A 25,317-nucleotide genomic window follows, 5' to 3' on the forward strand; every position below is an offset into this window, starting at 1 on the left:
AAAATTAGATAACTATCCCAGTATTGGGTTGATGAGGATGATAAAATTAGACCTGCAGAGGGGCAAAAAGCAAAGTTTATGGAATAGCGATGTACAGTGACAGACTGAAGAAGCAGAACAGGGATCACAACCTTGGGACTGAGAGTTGATACCCCTTTGGCCAGGTTGCCAGCCAGTGTCCTTCCTTGAAAGGCTCTCATGGACATGGGGGCACCAAATCTGAGCCTATCAGTGACCAGCAGGTCAGCATTTCCTTTAACTCTCCCCAACAGAACAAATGTTGTTCTTTTGGATATGGTTCTCTTAGGAGAAACCATATGAGACATGTGAGGCATTAAAGGGTTTCACATCATCACTGAGGGATAGTTATTTGCCATGTCATATGGGCAATGTGCTGTATGACATGCTATACTGTAGCGTGGCAAGTTGCTATGACTTTGCAATTAAAATATAAACAAAAACACCTGTTCATTTATATGGCATCATCTATCATACTAGAAAGCAAACATAGGCTAAAGTATAGCCAATGTATTAAAAGAATAGTTTTAAATAGCAGCTGGTAGAGTTCACATACATCTAAAAAATATTCCTCTGGACTTGAATTTTTATGTATAGTAGAACAAAAGAGTCAGCACTTGGAAAACTGATGATAAAAGATTATTTTCCATTTAGAAGTGAATGTTATGTTTTAAAAGCAAGTGTGTGTGGAAAGTTGAAGTGGAGTTGGTCACAGATTGTATCTGAACTTGCATAAATTCACTTGCTTGAAGAACAGTTGGAGATAAGAGAATAATATTTACAGTGGTTGCAGTAGTTGAAAATAGATGACTTTCCTATCAAGTTACTTTACCGTTGTCCCACAAGCAGTATTTATTTTTCAGAATTAGTCTTGATCGTGTTTTTTTGTTAAATCTCCTCTTCCAGTTTGAATAGCTGAGAATGCATTGCTTCACTCTGCAAATCATTTTGTATTCATTGGAAGTCACATGTCCAATTGTAATGTTTGATTCACGTGTCCAGTTGTAATGTTTGATGCAGTTTGGATGATGTAACTGTTATTTGTTCCATGTTCATTGTATTTATAGTTGAACTTCTAGTCATTGAAGTACTCTCCGGAAAAATACATTTTCTTTTGTTCTGTGCTCAGTCAGCATGCAGGATAGTTTGTTTTCAGATTGCCCATCCCTTTCAGTGTATGCTGACAGGAATATCCAAAGGCTAACTCTATACTTTAAAGTTAATTGAATGTAATGATATTTGCTCCTGCTAGAATTATAAGGAAGGGGGAAAAAACAAACAAACAAACAAAAAAAACTAAGTGAGGTCAGGGAATTTTTGGATAGCTTACACAAGCTATCCATGGTTTTGTGTAAGATAAACTGCCCACAGAAATATATATGTAGTTACAAGACTTTCTTTTTAAGTCTCTTCTGTCTCGCTCATAACTAGCTAAACTGGGATTATTTTCTAATGATATAAAAGAACTGTGTTCTTTGCAGTAAAATTAAAAGAAGAGCTGGAGCTCTAGGTGTACCTTCTCATTTCCCCAAAGCCCCAGGCGAACAGCAGCTTTCAGATGCTCCTGCCAGTAAGAGCCCGTGCTGATGTGATGACTTAAGGTGAGCAGCAATGTTACGTCACCTTCTGAATGACTGGTCCTAAGTCAGCAGTACTGCCTGAAGTGCTTCAGCAGAAATGAAAGCAAGAGTAGCAAATCTCTAATCCAGAAAGTACTTTAAACACTCACAGCTAGAAATCATGAAGCTCAGGTCACGCCATTACCAATTTTGTCCAAAGCTAAGGGAAAGAAATAAATCTTGAAAGAAGCTGTTAAGGTTTAATTTTGAAAAAGGTCAGCTCCTCAACATTTTCTGGATTTCAGAAATACTTGTTCATTCAGTTGCAATGCTGTTGGCAGTTTAAAAGATGGGCTTGGACTTGTTGGGGAGGGGGTTATCTATTAATCAGCACTTCATCATCTACAACTGCTTATCTTCTCTTTTCTGTAATTCCTCTTTTTAGTTGGACGTTGGCATTGTCTGCGTACTTCATATCATCCATCAGCAGGAGTGAGTGAAGTACACAGCAATATATCAGTTTGACTAGGCTCAATAAAGTGAAGGAGAAGCAAAAAATTATAGCAATATTCTTAAATCCTTAATGACAGTAGAGTTAAATATATATCATTTTCTTTACTTATTACTGTAATGATAAAGCTCTGTGCTAGTACATAGTTCTAATGTGACATAGAAAGTATCTCATTATTCTGTAAGTAAAAATCCTATTTGTGTGGTTTTGGAAACTTGTGGGAGAAATGGTATCTGAGCTGTTTAATACTGAATACCAGAGTACATGAATATCTTGGAGAGTACTTCTTCCAAACTTTATGTAATAAAAATTAACCAAACATTTGAAGGAATGAACTTATCTCCAATTGTGTCTCTTTCCCTTGTGTTTGACAACAACAACAACAAAGTTTTGTTTTACATTTTGAATGAAAGAGAGTCAGCTGTTCCAGAGCATGAAAGGCACTCACTTTTGTCCTGGTTAGAAGTCATTGCAGATGTTTCATTAAATTGTAGTGTCCTCCTAGAGAAGGGATGAAAGTTTGATGGGAATGCAGGAAATGATCTTTCTGCTATTTGTGTGAAAGTTTGCTCAGCTTTGGCAGACCTATCTTATGCATAAGAGTTAACAGAACTGGCTGTCAAACTCTCTGAGGATTCTGCACAGGTCTAGCACGCACAAGCCAAGGGCTGCAAGGATTGAGCTGAGCAATCCCAGCACGTTTTCCCTGGGGCTCAGGGTTTGGATTAGACTGGACCTTAAAGAGAAAACAGATGTCCTTCATGTCCTTGCTGAAATAAGAGTAAGTGAAGGCAGGGAAGATAGGAGTCAGGCAAGAGAAAGACAAAAGTAAGATGAAAAATGCAATCTGGTGTAGCCAAAGAAGACCAGAGTTGTCTGGACAGAAGACTCCAGTTTCTGTCACTGCAGAAGGAAGAGCAGCCTCAGATCAACTGGGGTCACTAATGGCAGCAGGTAGCCATATGGGGCTCTGGAGTAAAGCAGTTGCAACAGCATGGATCTGAGGAAGAGGGAGAGATAATGCTGGAAGACCCTGGGTAGGACAGAGGCTGAAGAGAGAAGCATAAGCCTCACCAGAAATGGGGCAAAACAATTCCTGCATGGGAAATTTCTCTACTGTTAGTGATAAAGGCTTCCCGGTAGGTTTACAGGTATTTTCTAAGTTTAAATCCTTTGCTTACTTTACACAGTTCTGTGCTGCATATCCAACTGTGCTTATTGAGCTTTGAGAAGAATTTTAATGCAAGTCTGAATTACAGAATTTTAGAGGGAGTTGAAGGAACAAGTTCAGATTTATTTATTTTTCTTCCGTTTCTTTTAACCTAAGACATTCATACATAAGTTATATCAAGGTTAAGGTTTTGAGACTTGATTTTGCAAGTTTAAAAGTGGTAGAATTACCTGTGCAATGATGGAAGGAGTTTTGCAGCAGCAGCAGGGAGAAGACAGCAATGTTTTGGCAGCCCGTCTGGCAGTTCTTGCAGGAAGACACTCAGAACACACACGACCTCAATCAGTGAGAAACTTTCCATGTTGAGGTTATTTGATACAAAGAAAACCAAGCCCTTTCTTAGTGTAAGGGATGTAACCTCAAAAGGTTATTGCTTTTAATGAAACTGTTCTGAGTGTGACTATACTGTGCAACTTCAGTGCATGTGTGGCTGTATTTTCATTGCTTCTTCATCTCCTAATAGTCCCCAGAATTCTGGTCATGTTCTAGATGAATAGCAGTTAACAAAACAATTTATGGATTTAATGGGGGTTCTTCTTTCACAAGAATATTGTGTGGTTTTGGTAGCTCCGAAACTGCACATTCTGCAGTGGATTAGCCTTACAACCAAAAGTCTGATTTAAATTCTCCTTAACTTCTGAGAACTTTTCCTTTCTGTGCCCTCTAAACTACTTTGTCTATTTAGATGAATTGCTCTCATCAAGAGTAAAAAGGGCATCTTTTTGAAGCATCAAATTCTTCTTGCTAAAATCCAGATTTATTAACTTCGTGTTATGAAGTTAATAAATGTTTTCCCTCTCTCCCTTCTGAGGCATTTGAGGATGTGATGGACTGAATACTCAAATGTTTAGGACATTTACATATAATGAGGGGTCCTTAGCAATTTCATCCTTAATTTAAGGGCTGACGTATGATGTTTGGAAAAGGTACCTTTTGAAGGTGGGGTTTTTGTTGTTGCTTTTTGAAGAAAATCATTTGGGACTTTCATATCTGTTCTCTCAGCCATTCAGTGTACAGTAAGATGTTCATCTCCTTGCTTCAGGCTCCAAGTGGAGATTCAATGTGATGAATAATTTTTAAAGAACTAGTCTAAATATAATTATAGCAGGACGTGTTACTGAGATTGCAACCTGGACTTGTACTGTAGCTGCAGAGATTGTGTTCACCAGGGAAACCTCCCAGTTAATCTAAAAGAATAAATAGTAATCTAGCAGCCCAGACCACATGTGTGATGTGGGTGTATACAAGATGGGTTGTAGAATCGCTAAAAGTACAGATACGTGTTTCACAACCAATATTACTTCTCTGTGCTCCTGAAGATGCCTTAGGGAAAATTGGGAAATGCTCTTTCTAATCTTTTAAGGTGTCTTCTGATGACAACTATCGTTACAGAAAAATATGATTTTTAATTATGAACTACAGTTATTCAACCTATAGAACACTATTCTTTACATATGCAAGCTACCCTCAAGCAGAGCTGATTATTTAGGTCCAATTATTTGCAGCGTATCGTGCATGTTCTAAGAATGAGATTTATTCAATTACAAATGTATAAACATCAATATCAAATACAACACGATCTATTTTTTGAAAGATCTTGTAGAAATATAACATTTGAATTGATCAAAGAGGTATAATGTCAACCAAACCAAAGTTTGAAAATTCCTTTGATTTTCATAAGAACATATTTTTCCTCTCTGACTATTCTTTTGAAAGAACCCTTCCAAAGTACTTGTGATTTTGCCTGAAAGCTATAGTTAGCACTAATTTTGCTAAAAGTATATAACAAAGATTCTTTTATCCAGCTGTGTGTGGTGATGATAGATTGCAGGAAATATGATAGCCATTTGTCATGTAGTTCATAACTGCAGTAATCCTGGATCATTTCAGTCTTCTCTGTGGATTAGATGATATGCCATTTTGTCAACTGAAATTGAGACAGAGCAGGAAATGTGTATTTTCCTTTTTGTCCTGGTATATTATTTCAGTTACTGTGGTTTAACTTCGCACCTCTCTCTGTCCATGCAGATAAACTCATTAGAAAACTTTGAAAGTACTTTAATTAAATTCCGGTCTCTTCTAGGACAATATGGTCATAGTTTTGAACTTAGACTCTCTCCCCGATTAGGATTTTACCTAAAGGTAAGGAAGAACAAGTGCACTGAAAGCTCTTGGAAACATTTTCCATAATTTCAGCCCAAGGCAAGACAAACACTGCTGCAATTGAATAAGTGGCTGCTCTGTTTTTGTATTTGTCCAACTGCACCTGTGGCAAATCCAATCACTCTGTGCACTGAAGTACCCCAGAAATACAAAACCTTATGTGTTGGGCTTTGCTGTGGGGGTGTCTGTGTGAAGATTTACCTGATCTGGGCTCCTGTTTCTGGTTACCTGAGCTGTAATACATAAACTTAAATGAATCACCCAAGGTTACCTAACAATCCTATTGTGAAGCAAGTAATTTAAATTGATATCTTCAAAGTTAGTATCCTACAGTTTGCTGTTTATATCCTGATCAGAAGCTGTCTGAGCCCACGTGAACTCAGCGAGAGCTGCTCTGTGTGTGACACCTTCCTGCATAGTGCCTCTCCCCCGGCAGTCTGCGGCCGCGTTGTCCTGCAGAGGAGCAGCACGAACTGGCCGCTGTGTGGCTTCCAGTGAGTCCTGCCCCAGGCGCTGCCAGGCATTTAGCTCATAGCCTCTGAGGTTGTGTGAGCTGAAGTCAGTAACTGAGGAAATACTTTTTTTTTTTCCCCTCTTGTTATGGATGGGGATGGGGATGGGGAGCAGAATGTGGCCCTCAGAATCCATCAGGAAATGGTTGGTGACCTGCTACAGCACTTGGATGTATGCAAGTCGATGGGGCCAGATGGGATCCACCCGAGGATACTGAGAGAACTGGTGAAGGAGCTGGCCAAGCGGCTTTCCATCATTTATTGGCAGTCCTGGCTATCGGGGAAAGGTCCCAATCGACTGGCGGATAGCAAACGTGACGCAATACTAGCAAGTGGACAACTTGCTAGTATTAGGTCAGAGATTGGACTCGGTGGTCTTGGAGGTCTCTTCCAACCTAGATGATTCTGTGATTTTATGTGAGCATTGAAGTATTTGTAACCAGAATCTCTCATGTTACAATACGGTTTTAGTGTATACCTGAAAATTCCCTCCTAAGCCGATCAATATTTCCTAAGTAATAAATGTGTCTGCCAGTGTTATTCTGAGTCTTCTTTCTTCTGAAGGTATCCAGGACTCCAATATGCAGTTTTATACTTGTATAAATAGGTAATAAAGAGTTTCAGTTGTATGACTTCCCCGTCCACATCAAATATCTCTGAGAAGCAACTGTTGTATAATATCTGAAATATTTACATAATCTGCAACATCTATACTTTGGTAAAATTGGCAGGAAGTGCTGATGTGAGTACATGTGTTTGCATAGGTATATGTCATCTTCTATGCTACAGTACAGAAAAGAAAAGTAAGACAGTCTCTCTTGAAAAACACAGTGAAGACTTGTTTTTCATTGTTTTAGTGTTGTTGTTTTCTTATGTGAATTATGCCTTTGTGCCAGAAAATCACAAAATATTATTTCCTTGCTATTATCCCTATGAGAGTTTCAACAAAATAATGTATGGGTCTGATACTTTTGTAACTATGGGGTTATGTTGTACCTTGGTGAGTTTAAAACTGTTTTTCTTACCTTAACACAGCTGTGGGGCTGGAGCTATGGGTCCACCCAGGAAATGCACTCAAGCATTCAGAGTTCTTGTAAAATGCACATCTTTTTCAAGAGTGCAGGCTGGATGCCCCAGTGTAGTGCAGTTCCTACTTCCTTCTCTTGGAGTTCTGGTCTGAGGAGTGATACCACTTCCATCTCACATTGCTTTGTGGTCAGCATCAATTGCAGCAAAGTGCAAGAGAGCAAGCACACAACGATGAGGCACACTTCTGCCTCATGTCCCTGTCCTCTGCCTCCACTCCTGGAGAGGCAAGTATGGCTTTGGGGTCTCCGTAGTAAGTGTTCCTCTTCCCTATACGTGCCCTGACCGGACATTTGCCTACATATGAATGTGTTAGGTTAATAAAAACCTCTCTCATACCCAGTGTTGTGACAAGGGACCTGGAGAAATACATCTTCTGCTTAACATCTTGTAGCAATAACCTGTTTCCACCCTTTACAACTGCCATTTTAGGCATCAACAAACTCCACAGCACCTATTTGCATGTCATTAGAGATTCAGCAGTAGTTTGTGTTTCTTTTTATGCTTTCTCAGTGGTTATAAATTGGTATGGCTAACAAAACACCCATAGATCAAGATGTCTTACCCTAAAAGAACCTAAAATTGCATATTCTTATGTGGCACAGAATTTCCAAGGGCTTTAAAAAGACTGCAAATTAATGAGCCTCATTTAGTATGTAAGCAGTTATGTGAAAATATACTGCACTTTATAAGTTCCTACAATGGTGGAATGGGAGGTGTTATGATTGCTCTCTATAAAAGGACCTAATAAAAGGTAGAAATCTCATTTGAGCTAGAAGGCAACATTGACACCAGAACTAGGATAAACTGTCCGTGAATAAAATTAATTTGGTAATGAGAAGGTTGCTACTCAGTAGAACAGTGAAGTTCTAGAACAACTTTCTAACTTGAGTATGAGGGACAAAAAAACAAATTACTTCTAAGATGGATCTTGCTAATTTATGAAAAGTTTACGTTATGTGGTTGACTGTTATAGCAGGGAATTGCATTTGATGACCCAGAATGTCCCTTCTAGTCTTATTTCCTATGAATGTATAATCATTAGGAAAATAAATAAAGCTTCTGGTGTGCTTCACTGGGTGCAAAATCATTTCCATAATAACCCTAGGAAACTAACTGGAAATAATTAATAGATCTTCTAGTTATAATCTGAAGAGACAGAAAGCTGAAGTGAACAAAGGAACAATGTGGACAGTCTTTTGCTCTGTGGATTTAGCTGACAAAAATGTATATGATTTACTTCCTTGAAAGACTAATTGCTGTTAAAGCAAAAAACTTGCATCACAATTATAATAGAACTTCTTGTATGGCACCATATATTTCCCCTTCTTCTGTACTGTGTCTCTGTGCATATTTAGCTACACATTCCATGTTTCTGCTCTGTGTTTAAGTGACTAAAACGAATGACAATAGCAATTGCTGGTATTTAGTGAATATCCAGAATTGACCTATCCAAGATTTCTTTTTCTTCTAAGAAAGCATGCAATACTTTGTTGTTGTAGTCATTAGTGATTCCCAAGTGACTGTCTGGTCTTCAATTCACATCTTTCAGATGGTTGTCTGACTTGTGCTTCTGCTGATGGAATATATTGTCCTGAGGTTGCTGACTATATTTTTGAGCAAATCAGAAAAAAACAAAGCAATGTTTGGAAATCCAGATATGCTGTGTAAACCATTATCAAAATATTAACAATAAATCCCAGTACTCTATGCTGCACTACAGATCCTGCAATTCAACATGTTGAAAAGGGACTATTACACTTCCAACTTGGGATAAAATAATCACAGGAAAATAGGTGGTTCTGTCAAGTTGTTAAAAGATAATACTGAAATATGCAGCAATCTGCACAGCAATAAGGCTGTCAAAGATGGTAAATACTAGTCTAGAAAATGGGAAAGTAGACAATTTTTTACATTAGTGTTTGTGAAAATAACTTGTATTTGACTTTGTATTTTAATTTTTGTATCTTTAACCCACACTGGAAGGTTAGTGCCAAAAATTATGCAGAAGAAGCTACTATGTTTTTTCTTTAAAAACAAACAACAACAAAAACTGTTGCATGACCTTGTAGAACAGAAATACAAAGAAAATGGTTTGTATTTAAAAAGAAAAGAAATTACTCAGGCAAATCCAGTTTTAGTTCAAACAAATCTTTAAGGTTCATTTACAATACAAAATCCTAATGACTCTTGAGACCTGAAGAGAAGGAACAAAAAGTTTCATCCTCTTCCCACAAAGTCACCTTCTCCATTATTAATCACTATAAATCTTTCCAGCATGCTTAGGTGAATAAAGTACACTGACTTGCGATGGCAAAAAGATTACTGGTCACACCAGATTTGGATGATTCCGCACTCAAACTGTGTACAGGGTGCAAGCGCAAAGCCTTCATTTTTGGTTTTCTAGTATCATGACAGAATCCACTTGAAAACCAATGTCACTGCTTTTGGGACTGCCAATAATTAATCAGTCACACAAATGCAAAGGAACAGTAATGAGGCAGTATCACTATTACTTGGTGCCTATTAGAAGAGCATTCTGTAAATACTAGAGGGCAAGAAGAACTTCTCAATCTAGGTGTTCACAGTTGTCACCATTAGATATGACTGAGGAAGAAATTCATTGTCCTCTAACTTCTCAAAGATCACTAAGTGATGCATTTAGCAATTAGCAATACTGTGCTTTACTGTCTTTGCTAAGTGCAGAAGAATGAAAGCCTATAAGATATGGCGTAGGCATTGCTTGTTGTGCTTCCTAGAGTTAAGGTTACCTTTTGTGTCCGTTTTGTAAGATTTGTTTCTGCTGAGTTGAGCTTTGTCAAGCTGAAATGTGCTTGGCTACTGCTATGGATGTATTTGAGACTTTGTCAGCAGAAATAATGAAGCTTTTTTCTTGGAAGGAGACTAGATTTTTAATTGTTGGCTGAAAAACTCTTGCACTTTCATATTTCAGACCAGGCAATTTGTCTAGAGGGTTGCTCTGTTGCTGGGGATAGTCATCTTGTTCTTGTAAGAATCCAGCTGAATTTAGTCATGTTACTGACTTAGACTTTATTTACACATGCTTCACTAGAGGCTGAGCGGGCTTCAAAGTGCGATGTCACTCTTCCTGGACGTGCCCTAGCTCTGGGATATGTGCAGAGCAGCAGCTGCTTTGTGGTCACAGTTCCAGGCATCCTGCCTCAGAGAGAGCTTTAGCTGGGGCACTGATAGACCCCAAAGAGAAGCACAGGAGAGGCTGGAGCTCAAGGCAGGTGCTTTTGCTCAGCAAAGGACAGTAGAAGCTAAAAGAAAGTCAGGTGAGGGGAGGAGTGACATGCAATTGCTGGAAGAAGACTGTAAGGAAAGGAGCGTGTATGAGACTCAGCAAGCAAGTTCCATATGGCTTGGTGTGGGCACTGGATTCTTGGGACAGCAGTAACAGAGATCAGAGTATTTAGGGCTGCTGTCTGTGAGCATTGGCCATGAGGTGACGTTCCTGGAGCAGATAATGTGCTCACATAATTAGTGTGTCATGATGCATCTCTTCAAAGGAGAAGAATTAAACTTGACTTGGCTTTGCAACCTTGATGATCTTTTACTACAGTGGGTTTCTTTGCAAGAGAGATGGGCAGGCTTAGTCTCAACTGGATTTCTGGGTGGCTGAGGGCAGACAGTTTAAATAAAGCTCTTCCATCTCCCTTGCTCCAGGGTGCACTGTTCTCCAGCAGCACCTGTAGCAATCCCCCAGTCAGCACAGTTTGTCCTCATGCACACTCCCAGCAGCAGTGCAATCCAAGCCATGTCCCTCTTTTTTTTTTTAACTGTGTTCTACATGGGAAATGTGGCTGTAATACCAACACCTGATTTTTTTGTGTATTTGTAGAAAACAGCTCTGCTAGTGTATGGCATTCCTAATCTCTAGCAGATGTCCACCTACGTACCCTCCGCATATGCTGCTGACAGCTTACCAACTGATACAGTCCAGAGATAATTAAACATTGTCTTGAATAGGCTCTGGTATGTTACCAGTAATTGAACTATCATAATATATTTGCTTATATTTACTGCTGTGTGCTAAGCAAGGTGCATTTAACCACTTCGGTCCTTTTCATGCAGCTTTTTTCATACATTGCACCTTCATCTGTAAGCAGCAGTATTAAGTAACAGCCCTACATGCTTCCCATTCTTCTTTGCCATAAGAACACGCTATATGCAAAAAAAAATGCACATGTGCTTTTAAAACAAGTGGGAGCAATTTTAGAGATATTCTGCAGTCATTTATTGGAAAGAATCTGTCCAGGATATTTTTCATAATTCCTTTTAGTTTTCTTTGCTAATATTTATTTCTTTCTTCCCTTGAATACCCAGTACATTTTCTTTCCCTAGCTCTTTTCACTACCATCCTATATGTAGTTTGATGCTGTTACAGGGTTGTATGTTCCTGCAGGATTTCCTGAAACAGTTCTACAAAAAAAAAAAAAAAGCTATGGGAAGCTATGGGTTTAGTTTTGCCAGAACTATGCAGACATTATGCATTGATACATTTTAGGAGCCTGGGTAAGATTCTTTAAATACAGCCTTTCTGGGGGAAAAAAGGGAAAAGGTGAAGGCACCATTGCTTTTTTGAAACCTGTAGCTCTGTCTCGGTCTGATGAAGGTAAAGGACTGTACCTCTGGATATGCCTGGATGGCAGTTAGTGTGGAGCTAAGGGCAGCGAGAGCACCAGCAGCCAGCCTCTGTTACCTGGCCTTGGGAATGTGAACCTCACTAGAGCCTTGGGACTTCCAGGGGTCATTTGGCAAACTCCCTAGCACTAAAACACAGGACCAGAAGTTCTGTGTTTAAGTTCAAACAGCACACCAATAACTAGGTGGGGAGAATAATTTTAATTTGCTTGTTCTAGCACTGTGGTCCTGCATATACTGGCTGTGGTTGCCTTATACTAACTGCTCCTCTCCAAGTGAGACTTGTGCCTTTCTAGGCTCAGGGCTATCAAGAGATGGTCTGGTCTCGTGATATGGGAGCACATGCAATAAATCAGTGCCTTTGAGGAGGGAAATAAATGGCAACCAAAGGAATAAATGCAGGCTGTATGACAGAGATCCACATATATTACAGATACGTAGTACCACCTAAAGCCCTTCCTCCTCTTCCCCCCTTTCTGCCTGAAGGGGCACAACCCAGATCTGCTGGTTCTTTGCCCAGTCCACAAGACAGCAGAGCCCAGCATTCATTATTCACTATAAATTGAAGATATTCTAATTAGACAGCACTGTAATCCCCTGCTGCTTTGGATCAGATCTCTTGCAGTGTAAACACAGCCCCATCAGACTTGAAGTGGGTCAGATGAAGGGGTGATGTGGCACATGATAGCCTAACCCAGTGGAATTGGATCTAAAATAGCCCCTCTCAGTGGGGGAAGGGGACTCTGGGCTGCATCCTACCCTTAGAAAATGTCACTTTATTGGAAAAGTAAAAAAATTCAGTGTTTGCCAATGCCACTTTTTTTTTTTTTTTTTTTGGGGGGGGGGAGGGGGCATTTTGGAGGTGCTGCACTGAGACAAGGGACCTCATGCCTTTTGTGTGCTTTCCCTATTAGTTCTGCACAAAAATTTGAGTGAAATACACTTCCAAAAGACCATTTACAGAGCAATGAAATGAAACCATTCTAATCTAACTGTATGTAAAAGCGTATAAATTTGGCAGTGACACATGGATGTATAATTGTGCAGCTTATGTATTGCATTAATGATATAGAAAACGTGTCTCAAGAACACAGCTATACAGTGACTTTACTTCTAGAAATCCATCAGAACAGCATATCAATGAAGGTGTTTTCTTTCCACGGTGTTTAGAAGACATCTGTTAAGTGTTAGCAGCAGCTGGCATACAGTTGGGAGAGTCTCTGTAAGGACTGAGAGAGGTGAATTTGCCCCTCTTGGACTTGGTGTCATTGAACTATTAACTGTTATGATTTAATATTTCTGTCAAATGTCATGCTCCAGGCTGAAGGGACCCTATCAGTTGTGGGACTGTTCTGTGTCACTTTTGCTATCCCTTTGCATCTGGTTTGGAAAGGATTTGCAGGGGCCATTGGAACAGGGTAGATAGTGCATGGATGCAGGCAAACGTGGGTGCAAACAGGAGCCCAGAGTACTGAAGAAACAGACAAAAAATCCTCTTCTGGGGAAGAGAGAGAGGGAGATCTTGAAGATCTCTTTATATATCTCAAGACTTTTTCCACAGCTCTCCTCTGTATCCACAGATCTGTTTCCACAGTCCCATATGTATGTGAGACAGCAAACAAGGTAATACGTAGCTCGGTGGGGAGCTGCGCTTGTAAACAACTGGAATCTGAGGCTGATGGAAAGTAACAATGCATGCTTTGAAGAATTATGCCTACAGAGCTAAACAGAGCATATGAGGCTCTTCCTTAGGATCAGTAGTGGCCAGATAAGCAGACAGGTAAGAAAAACTTATCAGAGTTATAACAAGCTTGAAAATAAATGTTACATCTTGTATGAACAGTTTTGAGTTTGTCCTTAAAATAATAAAATAAAATAAAAATCCATCATGATGAATTCCTGAATCAGCCAAATTTTGTATTGTCCTAATGGTAAGATTACTTTGGACTTCTTCAAGTAAATACCTTCTCTCTTCTGAAGCAGTGTTTAGATGAAATACTCCAGTATATTTAATTAAAAAATAAAATCACTATATAAAAATGGTATTTGAACTAAAATTAAGTTGAAAAAAAATAGCAACATGGTTCTTGGCCAGCCCTATGTATAATCATAAAGCAGTGGGGCGGGGTCCTTGGAAGGGTCAGGCTGAGACCGCTCAAGGGAGAAGAGCATTGAGGGGACTCTTTGAGACACAGACCTCACTTTGGGCAGTGTGGTGCAGTGACAGAAGGGCTATAAAGCAGAGTGCTTAAGTGGTCCCTTTGCCTGTGTTACATGCAGTTCAGAAAAGCTTTGTCTGGTCCTATGGATCGCATTGATTAGTGGCTGGAGTACATTAGTGGCAGTCTTGCACTTGCCTTTTGTCCAAAAGGAATCTGTTTTGTGCTCCGAGGCCACACCTTGATGTGAGAAGGGTTCACAGGGATATTTACCCCCAAAGTGCCTAAACAGAGGAAGACCTAGAGTGAAATGGATAAAGGGTGATGTAGAGTGAAAAGTAAAGGTAATTTAAATGGGATCCAATTTTCCTATCAAGACATGCTGCTGTGATGATAAGGAATTGGAAAAAGAATACTACTGTTATTTTAGACATTGTTGGGATCTGTGCTGGAGAAGAGGTCTGGCATGAGGGGAGTCTGAGCTTGCATCTCCAGGTTCAGGGGGTTTACACACATCTCTTTTCTGAAGAAGTCTGCAAGTGTCTGGGCAGCCAAGCATTGGAAACAAAAACCAGCCTAGCCCCAAATAACACATGCTTACGCGAAGTTACATTGCATTGAAAGATCCCAACCCCTGGAACTGCTTCACCTTCACAAAAGCTTTCATTAACATACTCAACATTGCGGATGTGTTTTCCTTTATCAGAGCTAGGTAGGGAATTCAGGGAACAAAGCTTTTTTTCAAGAACTGTATAAGGTTCTTAAATTGTATTTGTTGCATATCTTTGACAGAATTTAGAATGAATTCAGCTGCCTGCACAAGATAAGCTATTTTACACTGACAATGCAGAAAACCAAGCAGTTTGGAAAGCAGGTCATTCTGAATGTTGGTTATAAGAAGAATCACTTAGTTTAATGATTGTTTTCATCTGTTTGCTTATAATTAAATTTCTTACAGTTGTAAAAAGTACAAGTGTGAAATGTGATGAGCCAATGTTTAAGATGGGAGTTTATAATTCAACAAATCTCTAAAACTCTCTTGTCCCTGTAGCCTGACTGAGAACGGGATAGGTCCAGCGTGACAATGGAAATCAGATGCTTATGCTGTGATCAACAAAGGCAATTCTCAATACCTTCTTACATAAGAAAAAAGAAGTCTTTTGAGTAACTAAAGAACTAATACATATTGTTTAAAATAAGCATGTGACCAAGTGAAGTGCTCTAGCAGTTGAGTTTCCTGACACACACACACCTTAGCAGCATGCTGTGCTCTACCAGACTGGGGATGATAAAGGTGTGAAGGAGGTTTACAGGCCAAACTCCTGAAGTTGTAGTGTTCTCTGTAGTGTTCCCTTCTTTGCAGGGCCATTGTATATATGTTTGCAAGCGTTAAACTGAGGAGACTGATATTTGGGAAGGAAAGTGAAGTGATCAAGTTGAGTTCAGTTTGTGAATTGGTAACAAAAATACCCATATCTGACTCCAAAATAAAAAAACACATTACCTTGCTGTGGAGACTGATGATTAGTTTGGGGTAATGGGAAGCAGTGTAGCAAATTTCCCAATGCTTTTACCACTGAGTTTGCGGCAAAAGGATGCACAAGGTCTTGATTTTGGTATAATGCTAAATACTAAGGATGCTAAAGAGCACCCATCATCCTTAGTAGCCTGGTTATTAAAAGAGAGAGAGAATATTGATCCTATGAAGGACTGTGTAGGATATTTGATGGAAGTGCCAAAACTTTAGGTCATAATTCTTATTTTGATGTCAGTTATGAAATGTGCATTTGTTAGGGGTTACCTAAATGCAAAGGAATGCCTTTCCGAAGCTGATCACAGTTTGATTTCTGCACTCTATCAGTGTGAAGTAGGTAATCTGAGCTTTTTCATCTCTGGGTACTCATCTGTGCTGAAGAGAGATCTGTTAATTAGAGCGTTCTCAATATGGATTTTCTTTTTCTGTGTGTGTATGCGAGTGGAATCAGTCTTTTAGCAAAGCAACCAAGTAAGTCCGTTTCAGTGCCCTGTGGCAGCATTGTGTTTGGAGACAGTGCAAACCTGTTGCCACAAGTGTTTGGGGAAGAAGGCTCTATCTCTTCTGCTGATGAGAGAATTAACTACAAGAATAAAGAACAGTTTCATACCTGATTCTTGGCCAGTGTCTTAAGCCTGTATGAAATCAGTAGAGCTGGCACCTATTTTTGAGGTTTTATCAGCGCAGTGTGTCAGTATGATTAAACCTGGGGTATGTAAGTTTCTGTATTGTCTTTGTGACCTCCAAGAAATATATGAGTTATTACAGAATTAAGGAATGCCATAAATAACCATATTTTCAAATGGTCCTAGGTTAGTGTGTTAGTTCAAGTACATGGGAGCATTAGTACTCTGTTTCAAGCATGTAATGGCTGTCAGAGTCGAGAGATGTGCATATTTACAAAAAAAAAAAAGAGAGAGAGAAATTAATATCCTTGTCATTAAAACTCACAAAAATTCATCGGTGATTAATGAATTAATGATTGAGCATTGGCTAGTGAGAACTAGAGAGCCCAAAAGAAGTGGATCTTTTCACAAAAAAAGGCAAAATTATAAAAAAATTTGTAATTTATCTGTAAACAGGTAACTGAAGACTTGGAAAGGGGACTGAATTGATAGACAAGAAAGTAAAAAGTAATGCGTAGCTTATCCTACAGTTGTCTAGAAGATTTAACAGCTTGTCACTAGTAATATCTTTTCCATAGTGGATTGACAAAAAACAAGTTGAGAACTTTGAGGCAAATTGAGAGAGTTATCAAAACATAGTAAAAATGTATTAAAGCAGCATGGAGGTTAGATTAATGAGTCAACTGTCACTTGCACGTTCTCAGCTAATGTACCTAGAAAGGACTCTAGGGGAAAAAGTTTTTCTGATTAATCTTATGAAAACTGCACGCTTCCCTCTGCTCTGTTTGCACTCTTGTTGTGAGAGGCTGCGGACAGGTGGATGCAGAAATGCCTCGAGCTGTGCATGAATCGAGGCTACAGCAAGAAAAGATGAGAATGTTTCTTATGCATCTCTGCCACTTATTCATTGTCTTGGAAAAATGTGCGGTGCTTTGATACTGTGACATGACAGCAGGACACTAAAGCCCCTTTTCCCTTGAGATCCTTAAGGCATTCATGTGGTGGGGTGGTGGAAACCCAGGGCTGCGCAGTGCCACCCCACCATGATCCCACGTGTGCAGCTCTGCTGTGGTACCTATGTGGCCCCTTGCAGGGCACAGCTGGTGGCCCTGGGGGACAGAGGTACAGGGCCACTAAGATTCCTTTATACATTCTTGGTTTCATTTTGTTGTAATTTTAGCCTTTTGCAATCGTGCCTGAAATTTCTTATGGTGTCTGTCCATCTTTTACTAGTTTTTAAATTTCAGTAAAATGATTCCATTGTTTATGCCAAAAGGACTAAATGAAACTACATTCCTCTGTTCAAATTACTGGCAGATTACTGGGAAAAGTTATCATATATATGCGTAAAAACAATCTTTTTTCTTTTAACTGTAAATGTAATTGAACACTGTAACAGGTTGCCTGGATAGAACTTGGAGATATTCAGGTTTCAGCTGGACACAGCCCTGAGCAACCTGCTCTAGCTGACCCTGCTCTGAGCAAGGAGGTTGAACTAGATGATCTCCAGAGGTCCCTTCCAACTTCAGCCTTCCTGTAGCTGTATTTGAAAATTTCTTCTTGTAGCATTTGTTAGACTGAGGTTGTCCATGCAAATTTTTGTTATGAAGCACATTTTTGTGAAAAAGTTTAAAGTCCTGGAAGAAGTTTATAATGTGCATACAATCTTTCCTAAAACAATACAGATATGCCAATATTACATATACAGAAAACATGGAATAAGGCCTAGAGTTAGACTGACCTATAACCCATGCAAGATAAAGCACTGGGAACACTTGCAATTAGTTATCAGTAGCAGTCTCCTGATTTTCTGTATCATGGAGCCCTTTAATATCTGCTTTCAATTTCCTCTTACATTAGTGGAATATCTATTCCATAATGTATTTCATCTGATTTTCTTGTTGCTTTCAAAAATCATTATCAAAAGAACCAGCTGAACCTACTTTAATTTGTTCAAGAGTTGTTGCTATCTTTTATTCTCTTATTTTGAGATATATAATGTTTCTTATCTATTTTATTTTGTGGTTCTAGGATTGTACTTTATTGTTTGTAGAGTAACACATTTTCCTGTTGCAGAGTTTGCCCTGTAGATACAGTATTTGTTATTTCAAACTGTGAGGCAGTTTAATTTTTTAACTTAGGCACACAGCTTTTTTTTTTTTTCCTTACTGTCATACTGGGTGGGATTTGGAAACAGGAAACTATTTTAGAGACATGTTCAAACCTGGCCAACATTCTCCCTTCCCCTCCCACTTGGGATCTGTTGCTGCATTTGAAGTTTGAAGATAAGGAAGAGAAAGGATGTTGCTTTTCTATATTTCATCCTGGAGGTGGTTTCATCTCTGCACTGAGAACAGTGATTTGATGTAACGTGAATGTTACTGAATGGACCTAATTCTCTGAGTTGCAGCACATTCATTTCTCACTAATTTTAGTAGCAGTTAGAACTGCTCAGAACTTTGAAGCCAAATTATGTAAAGCCTGTTGGGAACCCTTCTGGAGGAGGAAAGGTATTGTAATAAATCTAAACTGTTTACTCTTTTAACTCAATGAGAAGAAAGTAGTCTAACAGGGAGTTGAAAGAGAAGAAGAAGAAACTTGCTTGTTGCGATTTTTCTTCTTAAGTGTAAGAATATATTGTCGTAGAAGAGCCTGAAAAGTGAAGGGGAGTTGTTAGGAAGATGCATGATAACGGAAGAGGTTTTATTTCTGATTTTTGCTTAAGAAAGCAGAAGTCTCTACTTTGTGCCTTGGCTTTGGGCTGTAACTGTGAAGCCTGGCTGCTGCTGTACTTAGGGCATGTTACATGGGCTTCTCAGTCCCCCTTGTGTAGGTGGTAAGAGGCTAGAATAAATCTGTTCCAGTTCAAGCTGATCTTTTACCAGGAATCTTGTAAAATCAGTGCCTGTCAACCCCAAAATAATTTTCAGGGTATAGGACTTCTGAGAAGTGTAGTTCTGGATGTTGTATTTCATTAATGGTCCACCTTCCCTTTTCATGGGAGGATGCTATTACCCCAATGTCCCGTGGAACAGGTTTTTTTCCAACTATTCATACTTAAATCTAGTGCTTTTTGACTTTGGCTGTTCAGGCTGGCTTAAGCAGCACTTTGGCAAGGAAGCAGATATGTCTGTGTGTGTTTGTGTATCCTTTTGCACTATGAAGGAGACTTTTAAAATGATGGGCAGAATATGTCTCTTAAATCTTTAATTAAAGTACCTCTATATTTGCAAACTGTGTTCAAATACTTCCTATTTGTGTTGGGCTCCCCTTGGTCACTATCAGTGCTGAACAATTTACCATAAAATCAATCTGTTTAGGTTGATTTTTAAAAATCAGCCTTTTCTTAGCTGTTCCTTTCAGTCATCTCTGACAAGAAAGCTCACTATATTATTTTTTAGCGAGCTTAAAAAGTGGAAAAGTGATTTTATATCAGTCTTATGTTTTAATTGTGTGTGATCTATCAAGTGTGCTGTATTAAAAATAAACAAAATGGCTTCAGGAGAAAAATTATGGTAAGATTCTGGTGGCAACTGCTAAATTAATCTTAAGATGCATCTGCTTTATGGTGAAGTTTTTAGGCAACAGTGATAGCACTGCCAGTATATCATGTTTTGTTGGCTGAGACTGTATGTGGGGAAATTCTGATAAAAGCCATGAAGATTTTTATTTGCCTTATATTGGTGGGGGAGAATTTCATTGATTTTCTTTGCACCTCTTTGCTCCTAAATTTTAGTGCCAAATATTATGATGATCCGTTATGTTCATTCAGAAATATTTATCAGTTTATTAAGCTGAACTGCACTTACTAGATGAAATTTTAAAGAATAATCTATAAAATAGCAGAAGCTTCCCCATTGCAGCAGGGCATAGCTGCAGAATGGCAGCTGTTCGGACAGCTCTCCTCCTCTCCGCTTTTTCAGCTGTTCTGTAGCACTTCTCAGCAGTGACTAAGCATTTGCCTCTTTCTAGATTGAGTACTTATATGGATATCTGAAAATTTCTTGCTATATAAACACATGAAAATTTGCAGTATCCTCTCTAATGACAAGACTATCAGAAGAGACAGAAAATTTATTAGGTGTCGTTGTTAACTGGACATGAAGTCAGTGCAAGCCAGTAACCAGAGCGGTTTCTTGTCTCTGATGGTGAAATACTGACTTTACACCTCGTCAAGCTTCAGGGTTTCTTCCTACAATAAAACCGGATTGTTAAATATTCTGTGGAACCTCCGGCAGCCGTGCCAGTTGGCTGTTAAGCTGAGTTTTCTTTTTCTCCATTAATAGCTTAACTCTGTATGGTTGCAGAGATGAGCTGATGAATTCACTGCTAGCTGGATTGCTCGTGCATAAAACCATGCACATGCATGAGCGTCCTCAGCAGCAATGAGCCCAGTGACTTCAGCAGGACCTGTGCCAGGCTGAAAGCACTCACTGGGGCTCCCATAGTGGCCCCCACATGTTCACAGATGGCTCTTGTCTCGGTTGTGGCCTCCATCTGACTTCTGTCCCCTTTGGGTGTGTGCGTGTGGATGCTGAACGGGAAGATTTTGCGGGCTGAGAGGGTTTTGTGTTGGGAATCCCATTTGCAAAGGGTCCTTTTAAGCCATGTCATAAACTGTTGTAATTTTGCTGAAGCATTTTGAGTCCTCATCGCTACAGTTCTTCACATTATTGACTGAAATTTTAATCTGCTTCCCTGCATTTAGAGGTCCTCTGCTAAGCCTCTTGGAGCACTACGATGCCTGCTTGCTTGTTATTAAGCTATTGTTGATGAAATACAAATTGAAATGTGCATATAATTGATGCACAAGAAAACAGAAACAAAATACATAAGACCACTTGGGAATATATATTGGTTTGTTTTTTGTTCAAGGTTCATAGTTTCCTTCTAATTACCTATCACAATTAAAAGGTAACTTACTGTCAAATATAATCTTTCCTTTGCAAAAAGAAGTTGAGTTCACTGTGGGGCAGTCAGACTATATATCTGATGCCCCTGTTTGACCTTTGTCCTTTAAAGTCCAGCAAAACTTCCTTCACTGCACTTTTGGGGCTGTATAAGCCTGAGGAGAAACATTGTCATTCAGAAGTCAATTCTGCTAGCCCATTAGGGAAGAACATTCACATTAATGGTTCCAGAGTCAATCAGTAACAAAGTCCTACAGGAAGACATACCTGTTTCACTGTTCACTGATCTGGCAATTTGATCAATATTATTTTGAACAAGTCTTTTTTTGACTTCATCCGTAACATCTCTTTTTACAGGCAGACTGAATGCACACCATAAAACTGTGCTGCAGATACTGCTAAAAGGACCAGCCATGTCTTTTACAGGTTCAGAGTCCATAGGAGAGGCTCAGCTTCATTCACCCAAACAGTTTTATCTGCTTTCAAATGAGCTCCTATTAATCTGTTGTACCCTGAGGGAGTAATAATCATGATCTCTTTGCTGACTCTTTGAGACATTGCTGTTCTCTCTAGCAGAATTTCTCAGCGTGTGCCACAGGCTTTCTGTATACTTCCAGAATGTTAGGGAGGCTCTTAGGCCATTTGGATTTTGCTGTTGTATTCACAGAAGTGTAAAAATACAAAAATGACCCTGAGCTTACCTCTTATCTGTTGCAGGTTGCCTCTGCATGTGGTTTGAGGTCCGTATCCCATGGTGCTGGGGTAGAACCATAACAGCTCCCCGCAGAACCTGTGCAGTCTGCAGTGAATTGATTGATCCGTGCTCACCTTTTCCCAGCTGGTTGAAGAGGTCATTCAGCTTTAAGAGTCCACAGAATCTGCATGGATATGACTTTGTTGCTCCTAAGTAACAGTGAAGAAGATCTGCTGCCAGCATTTCATTTCCTCTCTGCCTTTCACCACTGCGGCTAAATATCAGTCAGATTTCCAAGGAGAAAGGTAGGGATCTTAAATTAAAATATCTATACTTTTTTGAGTCAAATGCAGTTCCATCCGAAGAATGAATTTTGCATAATAGAGCACAATGGAGATCAGAGGCTTTGTAGCAAAGCAATTCATTACTAATTTTCAGCCAGTCTGATATTTCATAGAACAAGTGACTTCCTGTAAGCTATGTATTACACAGCAGTGAACATATTTGTGCACAGAGTATGAAAAAGGTGGATGATGTTCTAATGTTGAGAAGGGTTCTGTTGAAAGGAGCTTTGCAGGTGGTCAAGTAATCTAGTGGTTCAGATATTTTTCTTCTGCTAAAATGAAATGGTTTGTAATGTTTTTAAATTTGACACATCCTAATATTAAATACATTTTAGAAGAAAACATGTCTAGAAGATACTATATAGCAATGGAAAGTGATTGACTACTGATAACCTCGAATAACTGGAAAAAATGGCATACAGTAGGAAGCGGGAGAAAGTAACTGGAAGACAGAATCACAGAGTCATCTAGGTTGAAAGAGACCTCCATGATCACTGAGTCCAACCTCTGACCTAACACTAACCAGTCCTCCACTAAACCATATCACTAAGCTCTACATCTAAACGTCTTTTAAAGACTTCCAGGGATGGTGACTCCACCACTTCCCTGGGCTGCCTATTCCAATGCCTAACAACCCTTTCAGTACAGACGTTTTTCCTAATATCCAACCTAAACCTCCCCTGGTGCAACTTTAGCCCATTCCCCCTCGTCCTGTCACCAGGCACGTGGGAGAATAGACCAACCTCCACCCCTCTACAGCCTCCTTTAAGGTACCTGTGGAGTGTAATAAGGTCTCACCTGAGCCTCTTCTCCAGCTGAACAATCCCTGCTCCGTCAGCCGCTCCTCTTAAGACTTGTTCTCCAGACCCCTCATCAGCTTCACTGCCCTTCTCTGCACTTTCTCGAGCACTTGTTAGTATAGGCACCAGAATGTGTCAAGGTATGGGTAAGGACAGTTTTGTAAGGCTTTTACAATAAAGGAGAGTTGTGTGATTGGGATACTAGGGTCAAGGATATCAAGTTGCATGGTCTGAATACAGAGGGAATTTCTGTTAGTTGAAAGCAGCAGATCAAAAAGATGCAAAAACTATAAAATGCAGTTAATATGATTCTAACTGGAGGGGAAAAATATATATATGTTGTGAAGTTTCCAGTGCTCAAAGTACAAGATATAGCCTGTATCAGGTGAGATGGATGCTTGGCTGGAACATGAGACTCCTTTTCTTTGGTCCAGAATTTTTCATTGGTCTGTGTAATTTTTCTGTAGTTTTCTGAAGTGCTATAGTACCTTAACCTAGCAAATCAATTAGTTATATGCTTAATAGTAAATATGTAAGTAAATTTTCAAAGATGATAGAATGGTTTGGGTTGGAAAGGACCTTTCAAAACATTTCTGTTCTTTCCTGAAGTCAAGGCCTAAATGTTCAGCATCTTGGAAGTTCAGCCATAGCAGAACAAATGTCTAAATTCATATTATGTAAACACCAGAATATAGCCCTGAAAGATGTTTAAAAAAAAAAAATTAGAATCACAGAATTTAAGGGGTTGGAAGGGACCTCGAAAGAGGTTCCTTAGAGCAGGCTGCCCAGGTAGGCATCCAGATGGGTCTTGAGAATCTCCAGAGAAGGAGACTCCACAATCTCCCTGGGCAGCCTGTCCCAGTGCTCCGTCACCCTCACCGTGAAGAAATTCTTTCAGATGTTGTTGCAGAACTTCCTGTGCTCTATCTTGTGACCATTACTCCTTGTCCTGTCCCCACAAACCACTGAAAAGAGGTTGGCCAAATCCCTCTGTCTCCCACAGCTCAGGTATTTATACACATTGATGAGATCCCCTCTCAGTCTTCTTTTCTCCAGGCTGAACAGACCCAGCTCTCTCAGACTTTCCTCATAGGGAAGATGCTCCAGGCCCTGTATCATCTTTGTGGCCCTCCGCTGGACTCTTTCCAGGAGATCCCTCTGAGAATGTTTCTCCTGTGCTACCGTTGATAGACTATTGAGAAGGATAATGTTTATCTAACACAGGTTGTGATGTATCTGCAGTTTAAAAATTTATCATTAGGTCTTCAAAAGTTAAAAGTTATCAGTAGGTCTTCAACAGAAATATCGTAACATTTTCTATTTTCTCAACCTACTAGCAATAAAATTCTATTACAAAATGCAGATATTTCAATCGCAGTCACTTGTATGAAGAGCACTTAATAGAATACATCGTAGAAATGTAGTTCATGAAATGGCGGCCGTGTAAGAACACATACAGCCAGAAGTGACATTTTACTAATCTGTAAAATGTCCTTTACTTTGTAACCCATTTGAAGGATTCTTACTGGCAGTTAAAATAGACACTATGTTGGACATCAGTTAGCGTGATTAAGTATGGGTGTTTTTTATAATTATTATTAATCATTTAGAGAGGGGAGTGAAAGCAAATTTTGCAAAAACACAGGCTAGGTGGTCAACCATTTAGGGATTTGCAAAGCTTGCAAAATTCTAGTTTGACTCAGCGGGTGTTTTTAGCCTGTTGTTTGAAGAGAGAATCACAGAACTGTCTAGGTTGGAAGAGACCTCAAGATCATCAAGTCCAACCTCTGAGAAGGGTGAGTGCTTTTCTGACTAGTTAGTGTTATCAACCCTGTGGTCAGTAACAGGAGGAGGCATATCTAAGAGATGCTGAGTTGTTTTCTGCAGGATCATCTCTGTGCTCGTTCTATATCTGGTTGTGTTGTGGTTCTGCAAGATCCCAGAGGTGCTGAAATTTGCTGTCTAAAAATAGATGGTATGAATTACCCCTCTAATTAGTCAACTTCACTATTTCCCTTAAAACTGTTGTGTGTATATTTTTTTTATTTTTTTTCCCAAGGACCAATCTCAGAGCTGTCTAATATTGCTCCCCTTGCTATGGAGAGGAGGTCAGTCCTCACTATCGAGGCATTCAGAACCAAATACCACTAGCCTGTTACATTTGCATATAACTTTGCTCTAGAAGATTTTATTTTTGATGTAAGCTGATATTTTGCTAATGAGTAACCTTCTGGGTCACAAGTTTTAGGTAGTTCATTGTATAGGCATAGGGTACCTACCTGGTAGCCTTGGCAAATCTTGGGTACTCATAATTAAACAAATTTCAAAACATTGTTTGAGTGCATAAACAGTCTAATAACTAAGTACTGTAGTATTTCATTTGTAATATTTAATTTTTATTTTTTATTTTTTTAACCTTACCTGAATCCAAAATCTGGTAATTGTATAGCAGTCTTTTCCTTTTTGGAAGAGCAGTTACCTCCTGATCTCAAAAATACTATA

The 25,317-nt window shown here is 39.3% G+C and overlaps 1 long non-coding RNA gene across 13 annotated transcripts in view; it reads left to right on the forward strand.

The window, feature by feature from the left end:
* Nucleotides 1–25,317, forward strand: part of LOC137861858 (uncharacterized) — a 535,363-nt gene that overhangs the window by 418,063 nt on the left and 91,983 nt on the right. For 11 of the 13 annotated variants that reach the window (XR_011099892.1, XR_011099897.1, XR_011099895.1 and 8 more), the window contains one exon: nucleotides 21,695–21,976. This is a non-coding gene — a long non-coding RNA (uncharacterized lncRNA). The remainder of the gene's footprint in view (nucleotides 1–21,694; nucleotides 21,977–25,317) is intronic. The other 2 variants (XR_011099898.1, XR_011099899.1) reach the window with 1 other exon arrangement.

The sequence above is a fragment of the Anas acuta genome, chromosome 10 (genome assembly GCF_963932015.1).
Source record: "Anas acuta chromosome 10, bAnaAcu1.1, whole genome shotgun sequence".
Lineage (NCBI taxonomy): Eukaryota > Metazoa > Chordata > Aves > Anseriformes > Anatidae > Anas > Anas acuta.